General features: G+C 38.6%; 1 long non-coding RNA gene across 1 annotated transcript; it reads left to right on the top strand.

The window, feature by feature from the left end:
- The first annotated feature begins 463 nt into the window (after positions 1 to 463).
- Positions 464 to 6,734, top strand: LOC109950922. Its single transcript, XR_002273226.2, has 2 exons — positions 464 to 757; positions 4,393 to 6,734. It is a non-coding gene; the product is annotated as an uncharacterized LOC109950922 (long non-coding RNA).
- The last annotated feature ends 251 nt before the right edge of the window (positions 6,735 to 6,985 follow it).

Below are 6,985 nucleotides of genomic sequence, written 5' to 3'. Positions count from 1 at the left end.
GCAGAATGTGAAATACTCCCAGAAAATGGAGCAAAAGGAAATTGCAAAATGTATCTAAAGCATATTTGTTGGTGGCAATCACGGCACATTTGGGAATGGCTTCCATATGAACTCCGCTTTCCCTGGGCTGTGAAATTTGTTCTGGGGAATTTACATATTTTTGCCTTTTTATTTTTTTCTTAATGGAAAGGAACAACAATAGAAAGACTTCTCAGATATTGCCGTTTTTCGTATGATTTCAAACCCTTACATTACAAATTTATAGCTGTTCATAAGGTCAGCTGGAGCACTTGCATATTTTAGAAACTATGACTCGTTTGGGGCACTGTATTGGCACTGAGAATGAGCAAAATAATAAGACAAATAGCAATAGGGGAATGGATATGTACAGTAGCATACAAAATGTTCAATGCACAGAAGAAAAGCATTTTTGTAATACCATGTCTCCTTGCTTTTAGGTTTGACAGCCCACACTTGTGCTCTGGTGGGCTGTCCCATCCTTTACAGATTCTGCTGGATTCGAGCTGCCCTGTGACCTTGTTGTTCCAACACTGCCCAGCAGCATCTTCAGAGCTGAGCTCCCTGGGCCGTGGCAGCACAATCCTTCGTCAACACCTGTGTGCCCACTTGAAATTCCCCAGCTAGGGAATTCTGAGATGGTGTTGGTGAAATGCTGGGAATTGCCTAAAAAAGAAAGGATATTGCTGGAGCAGAGACAACAGCTTTTGAAGCAATTTTCTGGCCCACACAGCTTCAGGTCAGTTTGGTTATGGGTGGTCAAAGCTTAGCCTGTGTGTTTTCAATTATTTGCTGGAAATAGTTCTGCATATGACGTCCGTGGAAGGGAATTAGTTGGTTGCTGGATGGTAAAATGATTATTTCAGGTATTGTCACTTTATCTTTGTCCTGTGAGCATGGATTTATATATCTACAGAAAGAGCACTGGAGAATTATTATTTCTAGAAACGTTCGCCTTCTAGCTGAAGCTGCAGTGAAATGATTAAATTCATCTTAAAATAGGGTTTTTCAGAAAGTAAGCTGACAGAATGAAGAGGGTTCACCACAGAGCTACGAAAATGATTCAAGGTTTGGAAAACCTGCCACTATTTAGAGGCTTAATTAGCTCACTCTTCTTTAAAAGAAAATTACCATGTGATATGATCAGCCTACAAATACTTATTTTGTCATTCCTAGTGACAGCTCCTTTCTCTTTCTCATAAAAGCACAACAATATCCAGCCTAAGGACTCATTGCTTGAAAATAAGAAACAATATTTCTAATTAGATAGATAAATAGATAACTGTCCAAAAGCAGAATGGATATTTGAAATCTTTAATTCGAGACCGTAGACTTCCTAGAAGGATGAACTTATCTTGAACACAGCCTGATGAGGGCTAAAGGACACTCACCACCAAGGATATCCAAAAGATCAGTCTGAAGGAGGAGGTGAGATGACAATAATTACTTCTGCCCTTGTAATCTGTGGCTGTGTATAAGGGAGATGGATAGGCAGTAGAGAACAGAGCTTATTTGGAATAGGCACTATTTTACAGCCTACTAAAGGCTTCAAGGCCAAAGTGAATACCATAATAATGGCAATTAAGGTAGAGCTGGCTATCTTTCCAGGTTAGGCTTTTGAGTTAATCATGCAAAGGTCATTACTAATGCCACTCAAGCACAGCAGACACGTAAAGCCACCTCTAAACCACCTCTGATAAAAATGGCTTGCAAATCTTATCTTTCTCCACAGTAAATTAAAAAGGTGTTCTATATATTTATTTTTGTAAGCTGTACAGTGGTTTTCATTTTTTAAAAGAATGACTGCTTTAGAATATAAGGCCTGTTCCTACAAATCTAAAATATTTTACTGGAATTTCAGGATAAAAATAGAACTTACTCAAAACTGTGTCAATTAAGAAAATATGGTATTGCTAAGTTTGTTTAACATTTCCTTCAGAAAAGTAAATAAATACTGAAGTGAGATAAATAGATACTGCCTGGATAGGCAGGCAGACAGAGAGAAATAGAATAATCTTGGAAGTCTGTTGCATAGAATGGGTAGATTGAATATGAAGTATAGCATAAAATGTGATTGTTTAAAAAGGAAGCCAATTATGCCTCTGTTTTGAAATACAAATCTTGCAAACTTACTCATAGATTTGCTACCACTATTCCATGCAGCTTGCAAAATTCTTGATGAAAAGAAGTATTTTTTTCATCCCTTGTGGAGAAGCTGTTTCTATTTAGATGCACAGCAGAAGTTCTAATTATTGAACCTTTCCTCTCTTAGACTGCGCTTCCATTGCATAACATTCTGTCCCTCAATGGCCTTTTTCCTTCATGTTTTCTCCATAATGAGGAAGAAGGCACTGTTTTAGTCTGTGTTGGCAGAGCAGGACCTGCCTTGTCAGGGGTTGAGTCTTTTGCAGAGGATGAGTCTCTGCTGTGACTCCGCAAGGAACTCTCTACCAATTATTTCCAGGGAAGAGCCATCTCACAGTAAACATCTCTCTCTTAATGGTGACAGACTTAGTCAGGAGAGTGAAATAATAAATCTTACAGAAACAGGGAGCTGACCGAATTATTGAAGGAGAAATCACTCCTGCCAGGTGCTAAGAAGTTTGGTGACAACACAAAAATCTCCAAGCCCTGGAATAAAAGTATTTTGCATTTTTAGAGCATTTCATGTCTTCAAGATGCAGAACAGATGTTTCTTAATTCTTCTAATGGTTCTGTGAAGCAGGTCAGCATTATCTCAGCTTTACAGATGGGCAAGGAGTACAGAGAGGTTGAATGATTTGTCTCGGTCCAGGGTATGAATCACTGTCAGAACCAGGAATAGGATTCAGCAGTGCTTGGGAGTACATGCACATGCTGAAACCACTCAACCACACTGTACCCATCATAAGAAATGGAAATTAATTTTTAATATTCCTGTTTCTAAAGTGAGATTTTGGATTTCAGAAAAATGAAATATTTATTTCATTATGTATGACTTCATAAGCCTATAATTTATACCAGGATAGATTTATTGGCTTTATTTCCCTGTGATAATTAGATAGTCCTTGTTGATCTAATGGGTTTGTGATTTTTAGTGATGTATCCATCTCCCCAAAGAAACAGCATTACTTGCCTCTTATGTACTTAGGAACAGAATTAAATGGTATGCACATAAAAATCTTATGGAGCTACAATATTAAAATGAAGGGGTTTTCCTTCTCCTAAATGTAGGCTAAATATACTAAATTAATTTGCAACTACTTCAGTTTTCTAAGCAAGTTTAATCCTCAGATATTTATCAGGCTGGCAGCATCACAGTCCTCTATGTACTTAAAATATTGAGTATTTAAACTGCTGATATGTTGCAATGATACCAGCAGATTGCAAAGAGTTTGCAAACATTAATTAGTTTGCCTTTAGCAGGGGAAAAACCCCACCAAGTGCCTCTGGCTAGCTGGTGATTCAGCCCTGTGTGCAGGACAGTGACTGACACTGGAAGAGAGAACATTCTGGACTGAGACAGCTGCAAAGGAGGGGTTTTCCCTAAATCCCAGCAACCTCCTTTTGCTTCAGAACCTCCTGAATTACTTTACTCCTGTTACTATGTTACTGAAGCTGCTGCAGCTGTGGTATCACCATAAACGTTAAATCTAAAATTCTAGTCCTTTTGTCTGGTCAGCCTCAAAATTAATTTCTTTCCATCACTCTTTTCTCTTTTTTTTTAATCAAAAATATCCTTTCCCAGAGCCACAGGGCTCCTGCTTTCCCTGTGCAGAAATTAGTCTCAATCCCCTGCCCAACAAGTCAACGACTCCTCCTCTTTCACAGGCCAGTCTTGAATCCTTAACATTTTTTTTTCCCTGAATGAAAAGCAGATTAAACTGCATCTTCTTTTGTATAACTAGTATATAGGAAACTCTGAAAACTGTGGCACTGATCACAGAAATCCTAAGGAGTATCCTGACCTTTTCCACAAATGAATATTGCATTTTCAGCTAAAATTAAAAAAAAAGACTAAGCATTATCATATTTTTCATTCCTGCATTATTATGTTCATGATAAATTTGGGGAATCCTGCGGGTGTATTCTGCCAGAAAGTCAAAAGGAGGGCCTTGCTGAGTATTTTTGAATAAATGTGTCCTTTAAAGGTTAAGTATGAAGGAAAGGATGTAACATTTTTGTTCAATTACACTAATGTTTTAAAGGCAGCATTACTGTCAAGACAAATAACATCTTAGGAAAAGACAAGGATTGAGGGAGGCTGAAAGAGTGACCCAGAGGAATCTCTATATAAATATAGGAAAAAAGACAACAGCAGAAAGAGTGAATGGACTAAATTGTGAATGGATATATTGGTTGTGATCCTGCTTTTGTTTCTTCTTTCTTTTTCAGCCCCAAATTAGACTTCATCCATCTGGGTGCACATGCCCTGCTCACCAAATTTCTGCTTAGCCTTGCACGGATCAGAACTAATAACCCAAGCAAGAGATTCTCGTCTGTTCCCCTCCCTTGACCTCCCGGCGCTGCTCTGTTCCTCTCCAGACAGCCTGGGCACACACAGGAGCCAGAATTTGGCCGGCATGTTGGCAATGGGAGAAGAGTTTAAAAGGGAGAAAAGAAATGCAGATGGCTGAGAACCACCTGTCAAGGATTCCCAGGGTGCAGACAGATTAGTGATGCTATTTGTGGTTGCAGTGGATGCAACAATCTCTTCCCCACAGCCGTTGATGGGGACAAGTTGCTGCTCCAGGGTGAGCGGTGAGAAAGGTGGTTCCCCTTTTCCTTCACCTGCTCCCTGGCACTTAGGGGAGACACATTTAAAGCCAAAATGGAGAAATCAAGCTGTTCATGAGAGCCAGTATTTACTTCACTTCACAGGAACTTTCTCTTATAATATATTAGATATAATTTTTTCTTTTGTCTTGTACTGTGTGTTAAGGGCTGTCCTATTGTGGCTGCTTTGACAGCCACATCTTTCTTGTTTATAATACAATTTGACTGACAATAAGTCAGGGAACTGTGATTTGAACTCCTCGTTGTGACTGGCCTGACAATAGTCTTTCTCATTTATAGTACCATTTGATTGACAATAAGTCAGGGGATTGGCAGCTGGTTAGGGTTTTTTTTTTTTCCCATGAATGTGTATTTCTGGCTAAGACAAGACATCTATTCCTAAACAGTTTGACAGATAATTTGTACAAAATTCTAGAATGGTGATATTCTTCAGCATCCTTATTAAAATAATACTGTTCTTTGGCTTTGTACCAGTTTCACTTTTAAGATGATGGTTTTCCTTCTTTCTCCTGTGCCAGCTGTGTCTCTATTTTTGTCACCATTACTAAAGCTTTATAGAATTGCAGTTTATATGTTAGTAACTGTTACATGTGTTCTTGACAATTTTTCTTCTTAACAAGCGTGAGAAAAGCTATTATCTGGTTTGTGAAATCAGTGTAGATGTGCTATAATTGGGAGGTTTGGGGAACTCTTTTCAGTGGTTCTGCTTGTGTACTGTTAATTGTAGTCAGTCACTTCCACGATATTTTCTTTATTTTTATAGAGAAGGAATTCTGGCACTCACTGTGCTGTTGATAAGTATCATCTCTAAAGAAACACACTTTCTCTGACACTTGGCACAACTCTGCCTTCCACCCGAGAGTCCCAAAGCCAAAACCAGCACAGTTTGTGGTGATGTAATAGCAAAGGAGTAGTTTGCAGTGACCTTCTGCAAAACTTGGCCAGGAATCAATGCCAAAATGGCCTATGAAACATACCCTGGGCAGTAGAATAACAACCTGTCAGGCTGCCTAATGCATCTTTGCCTTCCCTGCAATGTCAGGCAGAGGAAAGTGAGAACATGGAAAACAGATATCCTAAAGAGCATTTTTATTTAGAAAACAAAAAAAAGCCCGAAACCCACAAACACATATTTGCATATTACTGCTGCTGTGCAGTTTCAGTCTGATCATGAAGGGCTCTCAATTGGATATCCTTCATGAGTGCAGCCACTGTGGAGGCGGGTTGAAGGGCAAGGGAGAAAGGTTCATGGGCAGGAAATCAATAATGGTGCAATTCCCAGGATGAGGCAGCAGATTCTGCAGCCACTTGCAAGTCCATTATTCACATCAGTTCCAGTGTCCATGTTTATAAAAAGCATATTTTTAATACCCCTACAACCCCACACAAGATACATTTAATACAGCTAAGAGAAGGACTAGTTTATATTTTTTGCAGAGCACCCATGAATTTTTTAACTGGAGGGATATGATCTCTGCACAGTTTCAATGTGCCACTTTCACATGCAGATATTTTGTATACAAATACTGGGAAGATTTTCTTTAGTCACTGGGTAAATATTCTGCTCAGAAATAGTTTCAAAGTTCTTCATAAGGAGTCCAGTCAGCTACATCATTTAAATATGCTTGGGGGACTGAAGCCTGAACAAGCAAAAGCATAAATTGCACTTGAGCTACTGAAGAACAAAAAGTAGAACAGGTATGTTTGTGTCTATGCTTGTTACTAAAGGATGAAAGTGTGAAGAAAAACTTTAAATTGGTACTGGAAATACATTAGATTTTAGAATTCTGATGCAAAAATATTCAGTAGAACAAGAAGCCTAAAATGAGAGCTAAAGGCACTAGGCCAGAGAATTGAAATGTAAAGTTTGTTCATGGTGGAGAGAAAAATATTTATTCCTTGTTTTTCTATTCCAAATAAATTTCTTTCTCATGCTGTAATCTCTTGCTGCTGTTTATCACAACCTGTGACTTTTCTTATTCCCTCTTCTCTTTTAAAAATCATGAAGCTGGTGGTGCATTTAATCAGCCTCTTTCCTGGATGATGCCAAATAGGGAGCATATTCCCATGAAACACTTGAGATGGTGAATTCCCCCACTTAAATACCACCATTTTAAACAGGGAAGATTAACACAATAAAAAAAAAAAAATCAAAGGGAACAGAATAATGTTTCAAAGCTACTCCAGGCTA

This window comes from Corvus cornix, chromosome 6, assembly GCF_000738735.6.
Source record: "Corvus cornix cornix isolate S_Up_H32 chromosome 6, ASM73873v5, whole genome shotgun sequence".
NCBI classification, from domain to species: domain Eukaryota; kingdom Metazoa; phylum Chordata; class Aves; order Passeriformes; family Corvidae; genus Corvus; species Corvus cornix.
Note: the sequence above shows the minus strand (reverse complement) of the source record. Positions and strands in the feature narration are given on the sequence as shown.